The 23,757-nt window shown below is 43.7% G+C and overlaps 1 protein-coding gene across 1 annotated transcript in view; it reads left to right on the top strand.

The window, feature by feature from the left end:
* LOC122812010 (melanin-concentrating hormone receptor 2-like) overlaps positions 1 to 23,757 on the top strand; it is a 454,828-nt gene that overhangs the window by 332,303 nt on the left and 98,768 nt on the right. The window lies entirely within an intron of this gene.

Genomic DNA, 23,757 nt, shown 5'->3' with positions numbered 1-23,757 from the left:
TTGTAATTTCCTCATATGCAGTTTTGCAAATGGTATTAGTAGTATGCAAGATGCCATGAATCCCAAGGCCTGCAGAATTTTTCTTGCAGGGAGTTGGGTCTTTGTTGCCATCATTTTGAAGTATAGGGTCAGTTGTCCTTGCTTGTCTGGCATGAGATAAGCCATCTGGGCCATTGTATTTAAGCTGGCACCCAGGAATATTATGTCTTGTGAGGGCACTAGTTTTGACCTCTTTTCGTTTACTGTGTACCCTAGGCAACTTAGTAGGTTCTTGATAAACGCAGATGCTTTAATAGAATGTCCTTGCTTTTTGCTTGAATAAGGCAGTCGTCCAGGTATGGATATATTTGAATCCCTCTTTGTCTGCAATATGCAATTACTGGTGCCAGGCATTTTGTGAAGACCCTGGGCACAGTAGATAAGTCAAAGGGCAGTGCAGGGAATTGGTAATGGGTTGAACCTGCAGTAAATCGGAGGTATCTTCTGCAATTTTTTCTGATAGGGATATGCAGGTATAACTCCTTGAGATCCAACGTTACTAGCCAAGCCTTCTTGCCCAGCATGGGAAGAAGTTGCTGTAGTGTTAGCATCTTGAATTTGGGTAGTTCCAGGTATGTGTTTAGAATTGAGAGGTCCAGAATGGGTCTCCAGGCTTTGTCCTTTCGGGGAACTAGAAACAGTCTTGAGTAAAATCCTTGTCCTTGCTCCTGTGTAGGAACCTGTTGAATGGCTCTCATGTCCAGGAGAGCTGAAATTTGCTTTTGAGCCTCTGCCCATTGATTTGGTGGCAGGTTTGGCATTCCTTTTATCCTTGGCAAAGTGTGAAAGTGGAATCTGTATCTTTGAGATACAATATTTAGGATACATTTGTCTTTTGTGATGATGTGCCAATTGTCTGCAAAAAGTGCTAGTTTTCCCCCCAGGGGAGCTGCCAAGAGGGTTTTGCTTGGCAGTCTGAGGGGTTTGTCTTCTGGTAGTTTGAGACCTGTCTTCTCCACCTTTATGGGTTGTGGCACTCCATTGACGAGGCTGGTAAGAGCCTTGTGGCTGGCCTCTGCCTCTTGGGCATCTATATCTGCCCCACTGTGGTCTGGCAGAAGCTGGAAAGGACCAGTTTTTGGTTGGCCAAATTCTGCTGAAACGAGGGGGTTGAACCTGTAAAAAATCCTTGACCGTCTGCATAGATTTTGCCTTATCCTCCATTTTCTTTAAAACTTCTTCTGCTTTTACACCAAATAAAACATCCTGCTGTAAAGGTGCATCCAATAACTTTGCTTTAACATGATCAGGTAGAGTTTGTTCCTTTAACCAAGCATGCCTACGTATGACAGACCCTGTCACTGCTGCTCTACAAGAAGCTTCCAATGAATCAAATCCACATTGCAAAGTATGTTTTCCCACTTGTTCAGCTGAATGCAACAAATCTTGCATTTCCTTGTAATCTGTCTGGTCTGTATGTGCGAGCATTTTTTTTTAATTGAGACATCAGATATTGTTGATATTTCAGCATGTGGAACTGACAATGTAAGGCCCTCATAGCTAGAGTAGTTGAGGTATATACTTTCTTTCCCCATCTGTCTAGTGCTCTAGAATCCCTTTCAGAGGGCACAGGATTTTTAGCAATAGAGGCCTTAACCCCTTTGGGACCCTGGGAAATGGTTTCTGGGTCAGCAACAGGGCTTTTATACAGGAATTTGTGTGAGTCAGGGACTCTATAGTATCTGTCTGGTTTGGCTGGTGCAGGAGGTAGTGAATCTGGGTTAAGGCTAGACTCTGAATAAACATCATCCACAATGTCTAACACAGGTGGAATAGCAAGTGGTCTGTGTTGGGGTAGTAAAAGGAACTCTTGGAGCCTTTTCTTAGAATCAAAGTAATCCTGGCCTTCCCAGTGGAAATGTTCCCTCATAGTATGCAAGGTTTCGCCAAAAGAGTAGTCTTCTGGGGGAGATGCAGAAGGGATAGACTCTTCAGCATCAGAATCTTTATAAGTGGGAAAGGAATATTCTTGTTTCTCAGAAGAATCTGAGGAAACTGAAACCTGGTCAGAGGAAGTGTAGTCCTCCTCCTGCCTTGGCCTTTTATCAGGAGGGGGATGGGAACACCTGATTAGGGTAATTAAGTCTTCAGCCATCTTAAGCATCTGTTTCTTAGGCATGGGGCCTTGTACAGGAGACTGCTGTACAGTCTTCTTTGTTTTTAAAGGAGTTTTCAGTTTTGCATAGGATTTAATAGTGAGTGTAGTCAGTCTGAAGACACCTTCTGCAACTGAAGGCGTTTCAACTGCACCGGAATCTCCTTCAGGTATGGAGTCAGAAGGGCCTAAAGGTAAAGTTTGTGGAGGCCTAGCAATCTCCGCTTGTGAATCGGATGTCGCCTGGGGTTCTAAATCAGCGGTCATCAGGGGCTTCATAGGCGCCTCACTGAAAACCGGAGAACCGGTGACTGGCCTAGCAGAGGCCTTGGAGTCCAGTTGGGATTTCGGCTGCCTGTCCTTATCTTTGCACTTTTTATGCATTCCGGTAGTCGGTTGCTCCGACGGCATGGTATAATTAAATTTCCTACCAAAATAATGTCGGGCGAAATCAAACTGACGTTTAATAGTTCGTTTATTAAACCTAGCACAAAACCGACAACTTGTGACGTCGTGGTCTGGGCCTAGGCAAGGAATACAATAAGAATGAAAGTCCTTATGAGGTATTTGCTTCCCAGAAGAAATGCAATTGTTAACTTTTTCTGACATTGACTGAGGCAAGAAAAAGTTCCCCAACGGAGTACTTAGCTTTATGAAGACTTCGGTCTGAAATTCAATTTGAAATTCTCAGGAGTCTGCCAGCCGGCACTTGTGAACTGCTTCTGCTTCGGGCACCGCGCGGCAAGAAAGACTGAAGAAAATGGCGTCGGATGCACCTTATATACCCCTGGTGCACTGACGTCAGGGAAGAAGTGACAGCAACCGACGCCGGACCAAGACTTTGGAACTCGGGCCAACTGAGGGACCGCCTGACGGCAGGATAACCCAAGTGTGATGACTGCAGCAGTGTAACACAATGAACATCCTACTGTTTTGTAGTCTGACCCCACAGTCTGTGAATCCTCCATGTTCTGTAGTCTGACTCCACAATCTGTTATTCTTCCATGTTATGTTGTCTATCACCACAGTCTGTGAATCTTCCATGTTCTGTAGTCTGAAACCACAATCTCTGAATCATCCATGTTCTGTAGACTGACACCACAGTATTTGGTCCTCTATGTTCTGTATTCTGAAACTATAGTCCATGACTCCTCCATGTTCTTTTGTCTGACATCACTGTCTCTGAATCCTCCATGTTCTGTTGTCTGATACCACAGTCTCTCAATCCTTCTTGTTCTGTTGTCTAATACCACAGTTTCGAAATCCTCCATGTTCTGTTATGTCACACCACAGTCTCTGAATCCTCCATGGTCTTTAGACTGACAGCACAGTGTCTGATTCCTCCATGTTCTGTAGTCTCACACCACAGTCTCTAAATGCCCCACGTTTTGTAATCTGACTTTACAGTCTCTGAATCCTCCATGATGTTCTTCGTGTTTCACTGTTGCAGTCATTTCATTTGGGTTATCTGCCTGCAGGTAGCCCTCAGCCGGCCTGAATATCAAAGTTTTGGAATCCTGCATCGGATACTGTCTCTTCTTCCATGACGTCATGTCATCAGGGGTATAAAACATGCAGCCGATGCCATTACATCAGACTTTCTTGCTGTGCGGTGCCTGAAGCAGAAGCAGTTTGCAAGTGCCGATCGGATGACTCCTGAAATGTTCGTTTTCAAGTTTCAGAACCAAAGTCTTCAAAAAAGCTTAGTACCCCATTTGGGATCCTTTTTCTTTACTGATGTCAGTAAAAGTTAACCATTGTATTACCTGTGGAAAGCAAATATCTCATAAAGATTTTCATTCCTTGCTTAGGCCCAGACCATGATGTCCCTCGCTGTCGGTTTTCTGCCTTATTCAACCCTTGGACTATTTGTCGTCAGTTTCTTTTTGCAGCAAATTATTTTGGTACTCAGTTTAACTATCCAGAAATGGCTTCATTAAGCCACCCAACTACCAACATTCCGAAAAAACGTAAAGATAAAGACAGAGACAGACCACATAGGTCCAAAGCCGACGACAAAGCTTCCGTTAAGCTAGTCGTCAGTTCGCTGGTACTCAGTAAGGCGCTTTTGCATCCTCTGATACCCGCTACTTTAGATTCGCAGGCCTCCACTGAGACCCGTTCGGAGTCTGGTATGCCATGAGATGCTTCTTCAACTATGGAACCTGTGGATGTCTCTACCTTGGATGGGTCCAGAGCCGCTGTGCAGGCACCGGCTTCTGAGGGTGTATTCAGGCCTACTGACTTGCATTTCAAACTGATGCCATCTTCTTCTTCAAGGCCTAAAACTCGACCCACGCCTAGAAAACCAATGTCCAAACTGCATGGTCAGGCCCATATGCCTAAAAAAACAAATGAAATGAATGGCTGAAGACCTTATTACTTTAATTAGGGGAAGCCAGCCTTACCTAGAACTGATTTTCCTTCTGATTCTTCTGATCAGGATTCTGAAATTTCTGGTTCTTCTGATTACCAGGATTTGCCCTTATCTACCTATGAGGATTCTGATGCATAGGACTCCATTCCTTCTGTTTCCCCTCCAGAGGACTTTTCTTTTGGTGAAACCTTGCACACTCTTAGGGAGCATTTCCGTTGGGAAAGCCAGGATTACTCTGACTCCAAAAAGAGACTTAGGGAATTCTTACTCCTCCCTCAACAGAGGATGTTAGCTATCCCTCCTGTCCTGGACATTGTAGATGATGCCATCTTGGAATCTAGCCTGGCCCCAGACACTTTACTTCCAGCTCCCAGGAAGCCTGACAGGTATTACAGAGTACCTGATTCTCACAAGTTCCACTTCAAGAACCCTACTGCGGACCCAGAGACCATTTCCCAGGAACCTAAGGGCAATTAAGGCTACTACTGCCAAAACCCTACCACATCTGACAGAGATTCCAGGGCCTTGGACAGATGGGATAAGAAGGTATACACTTCTGCTACTTTGGCCATTAGGGCCTTAAACTGCCAGTTTCAAATGTTAAAGTATCAATAGCATATTACGGGCCTACTTAAACAGAAAATTATGTTGATTCCTGACTGTGCTGAAAATAAAGAATTACAGGATTTAATGCATTCTGCTGAACAAGTTGGTAAACATATTTTGTAATGTGGTTTTGACTCTTTAGAAGCATTAGATGGTAGTCTTCACTCACCTCTAATTTCACTTTCGTTTCTCTTCCTACCTCTTACTTTAAACCTTTTTATGATTGTTGCACTCTTCTCCTTGTCTATCTTCTTCTATAACCCATTTAAACCTTATACACATTTTCTCTCATAGTCCTTATAACCCTTTACCTAGCCCTCCTTCTCCACCTTCACTACTCCTAGGCGAACCCTCACTCTCCCAGGTTTCTCTCTCTTTTAACTCTCCCTTCCTCAGACTCCCAACTGCTGCCTTTCTACCTACTGTCTCCTGTTCCAACCTACTACCTTACTGATTGTTTTTCCACACTGCTTTCACCTTCCTTGGGTCTGCCCCGCTCTGTTCGCCCTGCAGGCTCACTCCGCTCCCCTGCCCTACCCCCAAATCTCACCCACGCCCAGTGATCCTACACTTATACCTCACTAAACACTCCCCTTTTTTTTCTCTATCTATCACAAACCTCCTCATCACTAGGCCACTCCCCTATCTCTTTCTTTCCTACTTAGTTTAAATTACCTCTCCCTTTAATTACTCCATTACATATCCTAACCATCCTCTGCACTGACTACTTCCCATATCTACTTCCCATTCAACCTCCATTACTTTCCCTTTGCTATTCTTTTTCTATACCCTGCTTAATCTCTTGAAACATCCCCATCTATTTTCACTTACACAAACAAGCTACTCTCATCTGATTCTACTTACTGCCATGTCACCAACACACAATACTATTTTCACATACATCCTACTCTTAACTACCACAATAGCCTCTCTGACCATATCTTATTCACTGACCTTCTTTGAAAATCTTACTCTACTTGAACAAAACCATCATTTCCAACATACTTTACCAACTTCCTTTATGTACACCCTCAACCACAGTAACATAACCTGTACCTCTAACTATATACTACCAAAATATCACAGAACTACTCATGTGACTTACCTCTCCACCAAAAAGAATTTTAATAATTCCCTCAAGACCCTTAAATTGCTACACTATCCCCAGTGTTACCTTCTCCTTCATGGGGACATTCATCCAAACCCTGGCCCCAATACTAACAATAACCTTGATAATGTAACCTTACCTAAACCTTCTACATTAGCTAAAGCACCTAACTCCCTCCTGATTGCTCACCTCAATATTAGAAGTCTTAACAATAAAATTCCCCACCTGCATGCACTCCTGGACTTGCACTCATTTGATATTCTATGTCTTACAGAAACCTGGCTAAAACCATCTACTCTAGACCAGGAAATTACCCCTCCAGGCTATAACATCTTTAGATGTGACCGCAAAACCAAAAAAGGCGGGGGTATAGCCATTATCTATAAATCTAATCTCCAAATATCCCTCTTTAATGAGATTCCATCACTACGCACCAAATCTGAAATACTGTCTACCAAACTCCAAATCAACAACACCAAATCTATCCACCTAATTTGCTTGTATCTTCCCCCTGGTAACAATACTAATACTCTTGAAAACTTTCTTTATCTCCTCTTTACCCAACTACCCCAGGAAACCATTGTACTGGGTGATTTCAACATAGACTGGCTAACCTGTAGTTCTCAGAACCCAACTAACCACATAAATCTTTATGGATTCTCCCAATTAATAACCACTCCTACTAGAATCCACAAACCTAACAGGAAAGAATCTACTATTGACTGGATCCTTATTAATAACCGCCCTAGCAATTATACTCCAGGAATCCTTCCCGACAATATTAGTGACCATATGCTTACTTACATTATTAGACAAAAATTTCATATCCCAACTACTCACAAACTTAAAACTTCCCGCTCAAAAAAATTCTTTAATCCTGATAGTTTCCTGAACGAACTGCAAGCATGTGACTGGTCACCACTGACCCATCTTGAACTTGATGAGGCTGTGACCTACTTCAACACTAACTTTCTTCAAACTCTAGACTAACACGCACCTTATCACTCTACTAGAATAAGATCCAAATCTGCCTCATGGCTAACAAAACAAACTAAGCAGAAGATGCTCCTCAGAAACAAAATATGGGCTAAATGGAGAGCTACCAAATGTCCATTTGATCACCTCCTCTTTAAACAGCTAAGAAATGCCACCAAGAAAGATACTCTTTGAGACAAAAAAGACTACTACCTACACCTCCAACAAACTAATCAACAAACACCACAAAAATTTTGGTCAGGGATAAACAAACTTCTTCAACCAGGACACTCAACTACTCCTGCTCCATTAGGTTTCAACCATAATAATATCAACCAGATCCCTGATGCCTTTAATCAATACTTTACAGAAGCCATTCAAACCCTAGCCAATTCTGTACCCCCACCTACTGCTTCCCCATCACACTCCACCAAGACAACATCTCCTACCTTTCGTATACAACCTATTCCTACATCTTTTATTCTTAAACTGCTTAAAAAACTTAAACCCTGCACCCCATCTGCGGACCGACTCCCATCTGAATACCTAGAAATTGCCGCAAAAGCTATTCATTACCCCATATCTGTACTCATTAACAGAACTATCTCTGAAGGCAAAATCCCTACCATTTGGAAAGTAACTCACATTATCCCACTACACAAAGGTGGATCTTCTATAGAGCTTTCAAACTTTTGCCCTATTGCCTTACTCTCCCCATTAGCTAAAATAATGGAGAAATGTATTCATAAACAACTACTCAACCACCTTCTACAAAATAACCAACTAGCCAACTGCCAACATGGCTTTAGACCATTTCACAGCACAACAACTGCCCTTTTACCCTTCACTGACTCTATATTAAAAATCGTAACAATAACTCCTTTTCCTCTGCACTATTTATTGACCTGTCAAAATCCTTTGATATGGTTAACCATAACTTACTTCTAGCAAACTAAAATACCATTCTCTTGATCCACAAGCATTACAATGGTTTAGGTGTTATCTTCAAAACAGAAAGCAAGCAGTACTTTGGGATAACAATCTGTCTTCATTACTCCCAGTAAATATTGGAGTCCCACAAGGCTCTATCTTAGGTCCCCTTCTTTTCTCCTTATTTATTAACGACCTCCACATGGACATACCTCAAGCCACCTGCATTCAATATGCAGATGACTCAACCTTAATCTGTACTGCTAAGAACATAGCCACCCTCCAGTCCCTCACCCAAACCATGTTCCAAAATGTGGAAAACTGGTTTTTGAAACATTGCCTCCTCCTTAATCCCAAAAAAACAAAATTACTGCTTTTTACCCCAACTCAAAAATCTTCCACACCAATTCTTCTCTATAACCTCTAGCAATGCTACTAACATTACCCCAGATACTACCACATGCCTACTAGGGGTTACAATTGACAATCGTCTTAACTATGATCACCATATCAACGCCACCATAAAATCTGTTAACAAAAAACTTGGTACTCTCTATAGAATCAAACCCTTCCTTACCCCCACAGCCAGGAAAACTATTGCCCAGACCCACCTCATTTCTACTCTTTTCTATGCCTCTGCTATATATACTGAACTATCTAAGAATAACATCTCCAAACTTTCTACCTGTTATAATAGCATAGCTAGATTCATTACATGTACACCCTTTAAAACTCACCACTGTCTTAACCTCAAACAACTAGGATGGCTAGAATTGCAGAACCACATACTCTATCAGCAGTTACTTATCACCCAAAAGATCCTACATCACCCCAATAATACCCCTATCCTCACTAATCTGATTTCACCATACAAAAATCTAGCTACCCTACGTTCTGCTAATAAACTCCTGGTCTCCTTGATTAAATCTAATAATCAAGCTGGTGACTCACTTTTCACAAACACTTCAGGCAAAAACTGGAATCAGCTCCCTCCTGAACTATCTAACCTACCTTCTACTTCTCTGTTCAAAAAACATATTAAAGAACATCTTAAAACTCAGTGGCTTTGTTCCTGTGCTAACCCAGACTGAAATCTATTTCCCCTCCTACTCATACCCTTTTCCCCACCCATCTATCTTAGGCCTCTAACCTAGGCCTCCTAATCATGCTTCTTTTCTTTTCATAATAAGAGGAAATATTATAAGGACTTTACTCTGTTGTGCTCATACCCACTTTGTGTTTAGTACAGCTGCCATTCTTTACCTAAAAATAAACTATTAGCATAATGTCTATATTCTATAATTACATTACTATACATTTGCTTTTAACCAATGCTACCACTGTACTGTTTTCTTACATGGCCTAGTTATATATTGTTATATATTGTTAACTTTTGTTTTACTGTTTATGCTTGGAGCTTTTCTCCCCGGGCCTCTACTGAAAATGGACTCAAATCCAGTTAGACTAGCCCGGTCAACAAATGTAAAATAATAAAATAATAAATCTTGCAGGACTGCTGTCACCGGGTCTGTAATTAGAAGGCATGCTTGGCTTAAGGAGCAAAATCTGCCAGATCATGTTAAATTACTGCATGCCCCCTTAACCCAAGACCAGAAGAAGTCCTTAAAAAGATGGAGGAAAAAGCTAAATCTATACAAACTGTTAAAGATTTCATGCAAGTACAGCCTCCCAAATTTAGTAGGCATTGGCCTTCTAAGAATTGGTCCTTTCCTGTCTCTTCCAGGCCTTCCCAGTCCAAACCCAGGAACAGCAGACCAACTAGGCTACAGTCTCAAGGTACTCACAGGACTAAGCAGTGGGGGGCTCCCACTTCCAAAGCTGGAAGTAGTAAGACACTCCCTAGGAAAAATGTCACAATGACTTAACCTTAACCCTTCCAAGCCCTGCTCAACTGCCTGCTCTCTTAGGGGGAAGGATCACCCCGCATGCAAAAAACTGTGAACTCATTACCCAGGACAATGGGTTTTAAATAAAGTTTTCAAAGGATACAGATTCCACTTCCACACCTTACCAACCCCAAACGGTTGGCCAGACCTACTGCCAAATCAGTGGGCAGAGGGTCAATAGCAGGTTCTCTCTGTCTTCTAAGTATCAGGGCTATTCAACCTGTCCCAGCAGAAGAAAGGGGACAAGGTTTTTACTCAAGACTTTTTCTAGTACACAGAAAAGACAGCTCCTGTCGTCCTATCCTGGATCTCTCCGTTCTAAACACCTTTTTGGTAATCCCAAAATTCAAAATGCTAACCCTTCAACAGCTGGTTCCTATGCTAGGCAAAGATGCCTGGTTGGCAACCTTAGACTTAAAGGAAGCTTACCTGCACATCCCAATAAGGGAATCTTGCAGGAAATACATAGGCTTCAGTGCAGGCTCCATGCACTATCAGTTCTCTGCACTTCCCTTTGGCTTATCTACTGTGCCCAGGGTATTCACAAAGTGTCTAGTTCCAGTCACTGCATTTTGTAGGCAAAGAAATATTCAAATATACCCATACCTGGACAACTGTCTAATTCAGGCAGAAAGCCAGGACAGGCTACTAAAGCATCTGGCATTTGAAAATAAACTTCTAACCTCACTGGGGTACACCTTAAATGAAAATAAATCTCATCTAGTACCCTGCCAATAAATTGTATTCCTGGGAGTAAGCTTGAACACAACTTCCCAGATGGCTTACCTCACGCCAGCGAAACAAGTTTATTTGACAGCCTACTTCAAACTACTGGCCACAAGGACCCAGCTATTTGCAAGGAAAATCCTGCAAACCCTGAGGTTCATGGCCTCTTGCATTCTAATAATTCCATACACAAGACTTCATATGAGGAAACTACAATGGTATCTAAAAAGCCTATGTTGTCAACATTCTCAGGACCTGGAATCAATGATTCCCATCATTCTTTGTATAAAAACAGAGTTCATTTGATGGGCAGAGGCCTGCTACCACAACAAGGGGCTCCCATTCACTCTACCCCCTGCCACCCAAACCCTAACAACAGACGCATCAGACTATGCACTGGGGGCTCATTTGGCAGGGCAGTGCATTCAGGGCAAATGGAACCCGAGTCAGATGCAACTGCATATCAGTCAAAAAGAAATGTTAGCTGTACAGAATTCCCTGACAGCCTTCAAGGACCACATTCTTCCAGGACAATTATTGGCAAAGACAGACAACACCACTGTGATGCAGTACATAAACAAGCAGGGGGGAACCCACTCATACCCTCTCTGCAGACTAGCCATGGCTCTGTGGAACACAGTCTTCAGCTACCAAGTGCACCTACAAGCTCAATTCCTGCTAGGCAAGATAAATTCACTGGCAGATGGCCTAAGCAGAAATCTCATGGACCCACACGAGTGGAAACTGGAACCAAAGATAATCAATATTTTGAAAAACAAATGGGGGAATCCAGAAATAGAGCTGTTTGCCTCCCCTCAGATATACCACTTGGACAAATACTGCACAAGGACTTCCCACAGTCAAGCTTGGAAAGTGGATGCTCTGTCCTTCTCCTGGGAAAGCCTCTCAGTTTATGCCTTTCCCCCTGTGCCTCTCCTCTTGAAAGTTCTACTAAAGATCAAAAAGGACAAACCAAGGGCAATGCTGATTGCACCAGACTGGCCACGCCAGCACTGGTACCCCCTCTTGTGCAGTATGTCACTGCTGGAACCATGGCACCTGCCTCAGTCCCCTTCCCTGCTGTCCCAGCAGGAGGGCCAGATTCTGCACCCTCAGCTTCAAACCCTGAACTTTGCAGCCCGGCTAATTCCTTGAGCTCTCCAATAGCATCCCTCAGTAAGCAGGTGCTAGATGTTATTCTGGAGGCAAGGAGGCCTAGTACTAGAAAATCCTATGCTGAAAAGTGGAAAAGATACTGTTCCTGCAGATGGACACAACTGTGCCCAGCTTACCTCATTTTCTTCAGTACTTAACAGAGATGCTCCACAAGGGCCTTTCCTTCTTGTCAATTAAAATTCATGCCTCTGCCATCTCAGCACATTATAATACTAAACCACCCCTCTTCTCTCATCCCCTGCTAAAGCAATTCCTCCGAGGGGCCAAAAATTTAAGACCACCCAGGAGAGCCTCTACTCCAGCCTGGGTCCTTAACTTTGTTTTGGAAAAGCTCACTCTCCCTCCTTTTTAGCCATCTGCAACTGCAAAGCTGAAATTCCTTTCTTGGAAAACAGTCTTCCTTCTAGCCATCACTTCAACTAGAAGAGTATCCGAATTACAGGCCCTCATGGCAGTGGAGCCCTTCATCATCTTCCATGCAGACAGGGTGTCCCTCAGGACCAATCCTTCCTTTATGCCCAAGGTGGTGTCTAGTGTGGCCCTTAATCAGTCCATTCATTTGCCTACTTTTTTCACAGAGCCACAAAACAAAGGAGAACAAATACTGCACTCTTTGGACATGCACAGTCAACTTAGATGTTATTTGGACAGGACTAAGCCTTTCAGAAAAATCTGAACAGCTGCTAGTTGGCTTTGCTGCGGGGGCAGAGGGGAAGGCCATTTCAAAGCACACCATTTCTAAGTGAATAGGCCATTGCATTCATTTCTGCTATAAGCACCATGGAAAACCTACCCCACAGGGGATAAAATCACATTCCACCAGGGCTGCATCTACCTCTACAGCCTTTCTCAGAGGTGTTCCTACCAGGGACATCATAGAAGCTGCTACTTGGAGCTCTGTACATACCTTCACCAAGCATTACCACATGCCTATTTTTTTCTAAATCCAGAGTTGGTTTTACCACTGCAATTTTGCAAGGCTTAATAGCCGGCCCTAATGCTCTCTAAATGCCTCCTCCCTTCCTTATCTTTGGGAATCAACCCAAATGTAATGACTGCAACAGTGAAACACTAAGAACATAGTACAGTTGTGTACACTTACCATAAATGTAGATGTTCAAGTGTATTCACTGTTGCAATCCTGGTTACCCTCCCTCCAGCCCCCTGACTTCTCTTAGCTATACCTTTCTTCTTGTTTAGGGTTTTTCTGCTTTCTGGTGTATTTGCTTTTTGTTGGAGGTGTAATCTAACATATAATTGCTTTCCATTATGGGAGGCACCTGACATCTACTTCAATAAAAACTGATGTAATGGCGTCAGCTGCATGTTTTATACCCCTGCCGACCTGACGTCATGGAAGAAGAGACAGCATCTGACTCAGGACCCAAGACTTTGATATTCAGGCTGGCTGAGGGCTACCTGCAGGCAGATAACCCAAATGTAATGACTGCAACAGTGAATACACTCAAACATCTACATTTATGGTAAGTGTACACAACTTTACTTTCTGCAGTCTGACAGAATAGTCATTGAATCCCCCATGTTCTTAAAAATGATACTACAGTCTCTGAGTTCTGCATGTTCTGTTCTCTGATACCATAGTCTCTGAATCATCCTTGTTCTTTTGCATAACACCACAGTCTCTGAATCCTCCATGATCTGTAGGTTGACACCACTGTCTCTGAATCTTCTACATTCTGCTGTCTAGCACCACAGTCTCAGAATACTCCATGTTCTGTAGTCTGACCCCACAGTCTCTGAATCCTCCCTGTCCTGTAGACCGGCACCACAGTCTCTGAGTCCTCCAGGTTCTGTAGTCTGACCCCACAGTCTCAGATTCCTCCATGGTCCGTAGTATAGCACCACACTCTCTGAATACTCCATGTTGTGTACTTTGACACTAAAATCTCTGAATCCTCCCTGATGTTCATCGTGTTTCACTGTTGCAGTCATTACACTTGGGTTATCCTGCTGGCAGGCTACCAGCAGTCGGTCCGAATTCCAAAGTCCTGGTCTGACATCGGTTGCTGTCACCTCTTCCCTGACGTCAGTGCGCCAGGGGTATAAAAGATGCAGCAGATGCCATTTTCTTCAGTCTTTCTTGCCGCGCGGTGCCTGAAGCAAAAGCAGTTTGCAAGTGCCGGTCGGCCGACTCCTGAGATTTTCAAATCCGAATTTCAGATCCGAAGTCTTCATTAAAGCTAAGTATCCCATTGGGAAAACTTTTTTCTTGCTCCAGACTGATGTCAGAAAAAGTTAACAATTGTATTTCTTGTGGGAAGCAAATACCTCATAAGGATTTTCATTCTTACTGTATTCCTTGCCTAGGCCCTGACCACAACATTGCTAGCTGTCGGTTTTGTGCTAGATTTAACCAACACACTATTAAGCGTCGGTACGATTTTGCCTTTCATTACTTTGGCCGAAGATTTAATTATATAATGCCGTCGGAACAGCTGATGATCGGAGTTTATAAAAAGTGCAAGGAAAAGGACAAGCATCTGAGGTCCAAAACCGATGACGAGGCCTCCGCTAGGCCAGTTCGCCAGTTCTCAGGTGCTTTCGCAGCCCCTGACACCCGCTACCTCAGAGCCACAGGCCGTTTCCGACTCCCACGTGGAGCCAACTAGGCCTTTGGATACTCAAGGTATTGGACACTCGGAAACTATTCCCTCAGATGGGTCTGGAGCCGCGGAGCAGGCATCAGCTTCTGAGGGAGTTTTCAGACCTACACAGTTATATGTTAAGCCAACCTCAGCTTCAAAGGCAAAGGCTAAAGCAGCTCTAAAGACAAAGAAACAACTACAGCATTCTCCTGCACAGACTTCCATGCCTAAAAAACAGATGCTTAAAATGTCCGAAGACCTAATTACTTTGATCAGGGGTTCCCATCCCCCCTCCTGATAAGAGGCCTAGGCAAGAGACAGAATATGAATCTTCAGATCAGGTTTCCATTTCCTCTGACTCCTCTTCTGAACAGGGATACTCCCTTCCTCCCTATGAGGATTCTGATGCTGAAGAGTCTATTCCTTTAGCCTCTCCTCCTGAGGATGATTCTTTTGAGGAAACCCTTCACACCATGAGGGGTCACTTTCACTGGGAGAGGCAAGATTACTCAGAATCTAAGAAAAGGCTCAGAGACTTTCTTTTACTACCTCAGCACAGACCCCTTGCTATTCCACCTGTTCTAGACATAGTAGATGATGTATTTTCAGAGTCCAGCCTGTCTCCTGACTCTTTACCCCCTGCACCAGTTAAGCCAGACAGATACTACAGGGTTCCAGATTCCCACAAATTTCTATTTAGAAACCCTGCTGCTGACCCAGAAACTATATCTCAGGGTCTCAAAGGGTCAAAGCCTCCACTGCGAAAAACCCTGTCCCCTCTGATAGGGATTCTAGGGCACTGGACAGATGGGGGAAAAAAGTTTACACTTCTGCTAACTTGGCTGTAAGGGCTTTAAATTGTCAGTTTCATATGCTTAAATATCAACAATATTTAATGTCATTGCTAAAACAGAAAATGTTGACAAATTCTGAATGTCCCGATAACAAGGAGATGCAGGATTTAGTGCATGCAGCTGAACAAGTGGGAAAACATACTTTGCAATGTGGTTTTGATTCACTGGAGGCCTCTTGCACGGCCGCTGTTATGGGTACTGTCATTAGAAGGCATGCTTGGTTAAAGGAACAAAATATGCCAGATCATGTTAAAGCAAAATTATTGGATGCTTCTTTACAGCATGATACTTTGTTTGGTGTTAAGGCAGAAGAGGTGTTGAAGAAAATGGAGGATAAAGCTAAATCTATGCAGACAGTTAAGGATTTCTTACAGGTACAACCACCCAGATTTAGCAGGAACTGGCCTTCAAAGAATTGGTCCTTTCCAGTGTCAGACAGGCCACAAAGAGGCAGATACAGACACCCTAGAGGCAAAGCCCAGCCCCAAGGCTCATACAGGCCTAAACAATGGGGTGCTTCTACCTCCAAAAGCGGAGAAGACAAATCACAGCCATATAGAAAACAGTCCCAATGACTTTCCTCTGCCAATACCAAGCACTTATCTTTTGGCAGCCCCCTTAGGGGGAAAACTAGCACTTTTTTCACAAAATTGGCATATAATCACCCAGGACAAATGGGTCTTGAATATAGTGTCCCAGGGCTACAGGTTCCACTTTCACACCCTGCCAAAGGCAAAAGGTATGCCAGACCTGCCACAAAATCAATGGGCAGTGGCACAAAAGCAAGTTACATCCCTCATGGACATGAGGGCCATTAAGCGAGTACCACAGCAAGAGCAGGGACAAGGATTTTACTCAAAACTATTCCTGGTACCCAGAAAGGACAAAGCCTGGAGACCAATTCTGGACCCGTCTATTCTAAACACTTTTCTGGACATTCCAAAATTCAAAATGTTGACTCTGCAGCAGCTTCTGTCCATGCTGGGCAAGAAGGCTTGGCTTTTAACTTTGGAACTAAAAGAGGCATACCTGCATGTCCCAATCAGACAGTCTTATAGATGATACCTCAGATTCATAGCTGGATCAATGCACTACCAATTCTCTGCACTGCCCTTTGGCTTATCTACTGCGCCCAGGGTCTTCACAAAATGCCTGGCACCAGTAATTGCTTTCTGCAGACAAAGGGGATTTCAAGTATACCCTTACTTGGATGACTGCCTTATTCAAGCAGAGAGCAAAGACATTCTACTGAGGCATCTGGCGTTTGTACAAAGATTACTAATTTGCCTAGGGTACACGGTAAACAAAAAGAAATCAGAACTAGTACGCTCTCAAGAGATATTATTCCTGGATGCAAGCTTAAATACAACTGCCCAGATGGCTTATCTCACACCAGCCAAACAAAGACAACTGACTTCTTACTTTGAAATGTTGGCAACAAAGACCCAGTTATCTGCAAGAAAAATTCTGCAGGCTTTGGGCTTCATGGCATCCTGCATTCTACTAATTCCATATGCAAGACTGCATATGAGGAAACTACAATGGTATCTAAAAAGTGTTTGGACTCAACATTTCCACAGCCTGGAAACATTAATTACCCTCATTCCCTGCCTGCAACAGGAGTTTCGATGGAGGGCACATGCCTGTCACCACAACATGGGACAGCCATTCACTCTACCCACGGCCAGGCAGACACTAACAACGGATGCATCAGATTATGCCTGGGGGGCCCACATGTCAGGAAAGTGTATTCAGGGAGCATGGCCAGCAAGCCAAATGCATCTTCATATCAATCAAAAAGAGATGCTAGCTGTTCAGAATGCCCTTACAGCCTTCAAGGATCTACTTCATCCAGGACAGCTGCTGGTAAAGATGGACAATACTACAGTCATGTGGTATATAAACAAGCAGGGAGGCACACATTCCTACCCCCTCTGCAGACAAGCCATGACTTTATGGAACACAACATTGAGTTATCAAGTACACCTGCAAGCACAATTCCTACCAGGAAAGACAAATACTCTGGTAGACAAACTTAGCAGAAATCTCAAAGATCCTCACAAGTGGAAACTAGATCCACAAATCTTCAGCATGATAACAAGGAAAGGGGGTTGCCCAGACATAGATCTATTTGCCTCCCCACACAACTGGCAACTACAGAGATTCTGCACAAGGACTTACCACAAACAAGCATGGAAAGTGGATGTCCAATCATTCAGCTGGAAAACCCTTACAGTATATGCCTTTTCTCCACTGCCTCTCCTCCCCAAGGTACTCCTAAAGGTCAGACAAGAGAAGCCAAAAATGATACTGATTGCCCCAGACTGGCTACGCTAGCACTGGTACCCAATCCTAAAGAGCTTGTCTCAATGCCCAGCCTGGACATTACCTCAGATTCCTCATTTGCTGACCCAACAAAACAATCAGATCCTGCACAGCCAACTCAGAACCCTAAATCTGGCTGCATGGCTGATTATGTAACCATTCAGAACTCACCTCTCTCTAAAGCAGTTATGGATGTTATTTTTGAGGCCAGGAGGACCAGCACCAGAAAATCTTATATAGAAAAATGGAAGAGATTCTGTGCTTGGAACCAGGCACAAGGAATGGACACGCTTGTACCAAATATCCCTCAGATTTTACAATACCTAACTGAGATGCTGGACAAAGGCCTATCCTTCTCATCAATTAAAATCCATGCCTCTGCCATTTCAGCTCATTTCAATACGGATCCACCTATTTTTTCACATACACTGCTAAGGCAGTACCTCAGAGGGGCCAAAAACATAAGACCCCCAAGGAGAGCTCCAAAACCTGCATGGGACCTCAATTTTGTCTTGGAAAAACTCACACTGCCTCCTTTTGAGCCAGCCATTACAGCTGACATAAAATATTTATCATGGAAAACAGCTCTGCTCCTAGCAATAACCTTGTCAAGAAGAGTCTCAGAGTTGCAGGCACTAATGGCTGTGGAACCTTTTATTATTTTCCATCCGGACAGGGTTTCCCTAAGGACAAACCCAACATTTATGCCTAAGGTAGTGTCCAGTGTGGCTCTTAACCAAACCATTCATTTGCCTACCTTTTATCCAAACCCACAGAATAAGGGGGATAGACTTCTGCATTCTTTGGACATACACAGCTACGCTTCTACTTGGACAAAACTAAAGCCTTCAGAAAGACTGAGCAGCTCTTAGTGGCATATGCTCCAGGATTGCAATGAAAAGCTATTTCAAAGCAGACTATTTGAAAATGGATAGGACACTGCATTCATTTCTGCTATTCACAACATGGCAAATCAGTGCCTAAGGGCATTAGGCCACATTCAACCAGAGCAGCAGCCACTTCAGCAGCCTTCCTCAGAGGTGTACCAACCAAGGACATTTTGGAGGCTGCAACTTGGACTTCAGTGCACACTTTTAAAAAGCACTACCACTTACCTCTTTACTCTAAATCCAGAGCAGGCTTCACCACTGCAGTTCTACAGGGCCTCATAGCCAATTCTATCTAGGCCCAGCCACCCAACCTCAGCTTTGGGATTCAACCCAAGTGTAATGATTGCAACAGTGAAACACGATGAACATAGTACAGTTGTGTACCTACCATAAATGTAGATGTTTGAGTGTATTCACTGTTGCAGTCCAGGTTACCCTCCCTCCATCCCCCTTTCATTGCTGGGACTTATCTGTACTTCTCTAGTCTATACATCCTATGTGGTGTATTTGCTTGTAGATGAAGGTAATGTTTATGTTAGTGCATGCTTTTTATGAGCAGAATTTTTAGCCTACCCTTTTGGGGGCACCTGACATCTGGGGCAAGAAAAACTGAAGAAAATGGCATCGGCTGCATCTTTTATACCCCTGGCGCACTGACGTCAGGGAAGAGGCGATAGCAACCGACGCTGGACCAGGACTTTGGAATTCAGGCCGACTGTGGGTAGCCTAACAGCAGGGTAACCCAAGTGTAATGACTGCAACAGTGAATACACTCGAACATCTACATTTATGGTAGGTACACAGCTGTACTTTCTGTAATATGACCCCACAGTATCTCATTCCTCCATTTTGTGTAGTCTGACACTGCAATTTCTGGATCCTCCATGTTCTGTTGTCTGACACCACAGTCTCTGAATCCTCCATCTTCTGTAGTTTGGTATTATAATCTCTAAAGTGTCCATGTCCTGTAGAATGACACCATAGTCTTTGATTCTTCTGTATTCTGTAGTTTGACACTAAAGTCTCTGAATCCTCTATGTCCTGTAGACTGACACCACAGTCACTGAATTCTCCATGTTCAATAGTCTGACCCCACAGTCTCTCATTCCTCCATGTTCTGTAGTCTGACACCACAATTTCTGGATCCTCTATTTTCTGTAGTCTGGCACCACAGTCTCTGAATACTTCATGTTTTGTAGTTTGACATTAAACTCTCTGAATCCTTCATGTCATTTAGACTTACACCACAGTCTCTGAAGCCTTCATGTTCTGTAGTCTGACCCACAGTCTCTTATTCATCTATGTTGTGTAGTCTGACACCACGACTTCTGGATCCTCCATGTTCTGTTGTCTCACACCACAGTCTCTGCATCCTCCATGTTCTGCTTTGTGACACCACAGTCTCTGATGCCTCCATGGTCTGTAGTCTGACACCACAGTCTCTGAATCCTCCATGTCCTGTAGACTGACACCACATTCTTTGAATCCTCCATGTTCTATAGTCTGACCCCACAGTCTCTAATTCCTCAATGGTCTGTAGTCTGACACCACAGTCTCTGAATCTTCTGTGTTCTGTAATTTGACTCTAAAATCTCTGAATTCTGTATGTCCTGTAGAATGACACCACAGTCACTGAATCCTCCATGATCCTTAGTCTGATCCCACAGTCTCTGCATCTTCCATGTCCTGTTGTCTCACACCACAGTCTCTGCATCCTCCATGTTCTGGTGTTTAACATCACAGTTTCTGAATCGTACATGTTCTGTTGTCTGACAACACAGTCTCTGAATTTTGTATGCTCTTTGGTCTGACACCAAAGTCTCTGAATCCTACACATTCTTTAAACACACACCACAGTCTCTGAGTCCTCCATGTTCTGTATTCTGACACCACTGTCTCTGAATACTCCATGTTCTGTTGTCTGATACTACAGTCTCTGAATGCTCCAAGTTATGTTGTCGAACATAATCCTATCCAATGCATAGTACTGTTAAAGTTTATTACTGTATGTTTGATGTGGAACGTTTCTCCCTGGGCCTCCGCTGAAAAAGGACATGTATCCAGTCAAACTATCCACGTAAATAAATGTAAAATAAAATAATAAAAAATAAAATAACAGTGTCTGAATCCTCCATTTTCTGTGTCTAACACCACAGTCTCTGAATCCTCCAAGTCTGTGAATCCTCCATGATCTGTAGCCTGACAACACAGTTTCTGAATCCTCCATGTTGTTTAGACTGACCCCAGAGTCCCTCAGTCCCTTATGTTCTGTAGTCTGATGACACAACCTATGAATCCTCCATGTTCTAAAGTCAGACACCACAGTCTCCGAATCCTCCATGTTCTGATGTTCATCATGTTACACTGCTGCAGTCATTACACTTGGGTTATCCTGCCGTCAGGCGGTCCCACAGTTGGCCAGAGTCCAAAAGTCTTGGTCCGGGTCGGTTGCTGTCACTTCTTCCCTGACGTCAGTGTGCCAGGGGTATATAAGATGCATCTGACACCATTTTCTTCAGTCTTTCTTGCCGCGCGGTGCCCGAAGCAAAAGCAGTTTGCAAGTGCCGGTCGGCTGACTCCTGAGAATTTCGAAGTCGAATTTCAGATCCGAAGTCTTCAATAAAGCTAAGTACCCTGTTGGGGAAACTTTTTTCTTGCCTCAGACCGATGTCAGAAAAAGTTAATAATTGTATTTCTTGTGGGAAGCAAATACCTCATAAGGACTTCCACTCTTACTGTATTCCATGCCTAGGCCCTGATCACGACGTCACTAGTTGTCGGTTTTGTGCTAGATTCAACAAACGCACTATAAAACGACGTTTGATTTTGCTTTGCACTACTTTGGCCGAAGGTTCAATTATACAATGCCGTCGGAACAACCGACAACCACAATTCTTAAAAATGCAAAGACAAGGACAAAGACAGGCATCCGAGGTCCAAAACCGACGACGACGAAACCTCTTCTAAGCCAGACGCCGGTCCGCCGGTTCTCAGTAGGCGCTTTCGCAGCCCCTGACACCTGCTACCTCAGAGCCACAGGCCGCCTCCGACTCCCACATGGAATCAACTAGGCCTCCGGAAACTCAAGGTATTGGGCCTACGGAATCTAATCCCTCAGATGGGTCCGGAGTTGCTGAGCAGGCATCGGCTTCTGACGGTGTTTTCAGACCTTCACAACTTACCATTAAAGCAACAGCCAAGACAAAAACACCATTAAAGACAAAGAAGCAAGTACAGCATTCTCCTGGACAGTCCTCCATGCCTAAGAAACAGATGCTCAAAATGGCCGAAGATCTCATTACTCTTATCAGGGGTTCCCATCCCCCTCCTGAGAAAAGGCCTAGGCAGGATACAGACTATGATTCCTCTGATCAGGTTTCCATTTCCTCTGATTCCTCTTCAGACCAGGGATACTCTCTACCCCCCTATGAGGACACTGATGCTGAAGAATCTATCCCTTAAGCCTCTCCTCCTGAGGATTACTCTTTTGGGGAAACTTTACATACCATGAGGGAGCATTTCCATTGGGAATGTCAGGACTATTCAGAATCCAAGAAAAGGCTCAAGGATTTCCTTTAATTGCCTCAGCACAGGCCCCTGGCTATTCCACCTGTGCTAGATATTGTGGATGATGTGTTCTCCGAATCCAGCTTATCTCTTGATTCTTTGCCCCCTGCACCAGCCAAGCCAGATAGGTATTATGGAGTCCCTGACTCTCACAAGTTTCTTTATAAAACCCTTCTGCTGACCCAGAACCCATTTCCCAGGGTCCCAAAGGGGTTAAGGCTTCCATTACAAAAAATCCAGTCCCCTCTGACAGAGATTCTAGAGCATTGGATAGATGGGGGAAGAAAGTTTACACTTCTGCAACTTTAGCAGTAAGGGCTTTAAATTGCCAGTTTCACATGCATAAGTACCAACAATATTTAATGGCTCAGTTAAAACAGAAAATGCTTGCAAGCTCAGAAGCTCCTAACTATAAAGAAATGCAGGATTTATTGCATGCCGTTGAACAGGTGGGTAAACATACTCTGCAATGTGGTTTTGATTCTTTAGAGGCCTCTTGTAGAGCCGCAGTTACAGGTTCTGTGATTCGAAGACATGCTTGATTAAAAGAACAGAGTTTACCTGATCATGTTAAGGCAAAATTATTGGATGCTCCTTTACAGGATGATACCTTATTTGGTGTTAAGGCAGAAGAGGTGTTAAAGAAAATGGAGGATAAAGCTAAATCTATGCAGTCAAAGATTTATTACAGGTACAGCCACCTCGATTTAGCAGAAATTGGCCTACAAAGAATTGGTCCTTTCCAGTGTCAGACAGGCCACAGAGAGGCAGATACAGACACCCAAGAGACAGATCTCAACCCCAAGGCTCTAACAGACAACGACAGTGGGGTACCTCAACCCCAAAAGGAGGGGAGGACAAGTCTCAACCTTACAGGAAACAGTCCCAATAACTTTCCCCTTTGTATGCCAAGCACTTCCTTTTTGGCAGCCCCATTAGGGGGGAAACTAGCACTTTTCTCTCAAAACTGGCAAACTATCACCCAAGACAAATGGGTTCTGAATATTGTGTCTCAAGGTTACAGGTTCCACTTTCACACTTTACCAAGGCTAAAAGGAATGCCAAACCTGCCACAAAATCAATGGGCAGAGGATCAAAAACACATTTCAGCCCTCATGGACATGAGAGCTATTCAGAAAGTACCACAGCAGGAACAAGGACAAGGATTTAACTCAAGGCTCTTCCTGGTCCCCAGAAAAGACAAAGCCTGGAGACCCATACTAGACCTTTCAACTCCAAATACTTACCTGGACGTTCCGAAATTCAAAATGTTGACACTACAGCAGCTTCTTCCCATGCTGGGCAAGAAGGCTTGGCTTGTTACCTTGGACCTCAAAGAGGCATACCTGCATGTCCCTATCAGACAAGATTGCAGAAGATACCTCAGATTCAAAGCTGGTACAATGCACTACCAATTCTCTGCACTGCCCTTTGGCTTATCTACTGCGCCCAGAGTCTTTACAAAGTGCCTGGCACCAGTAATTGCATTTTGCAGACAAAAAGGAATTCAAATATATCCATACCTGGACGACTGTCTCATTCAAGCAGAGAAAAAGAACATTCTTCTAAAGCATCT

This window comes from Protopterus annectens, chromosome 9.part0 (genome assembly GCF_019279795.1).
Source record: "Protopterus annectens isolate FY-2018-M chromosome 9.part0, PAN1.0, whole genome shotgun sequence".
In the NCBI taxonomy this organism is placed as follows: Eukaryota; Metazoa; Chordata; order Ceratodontiformes; family Protopteridae; genus Protopterus; species Protopterus annectens.
This window is presented reverse-complemented; position numbering and strand designations above follow the sequence as displayed.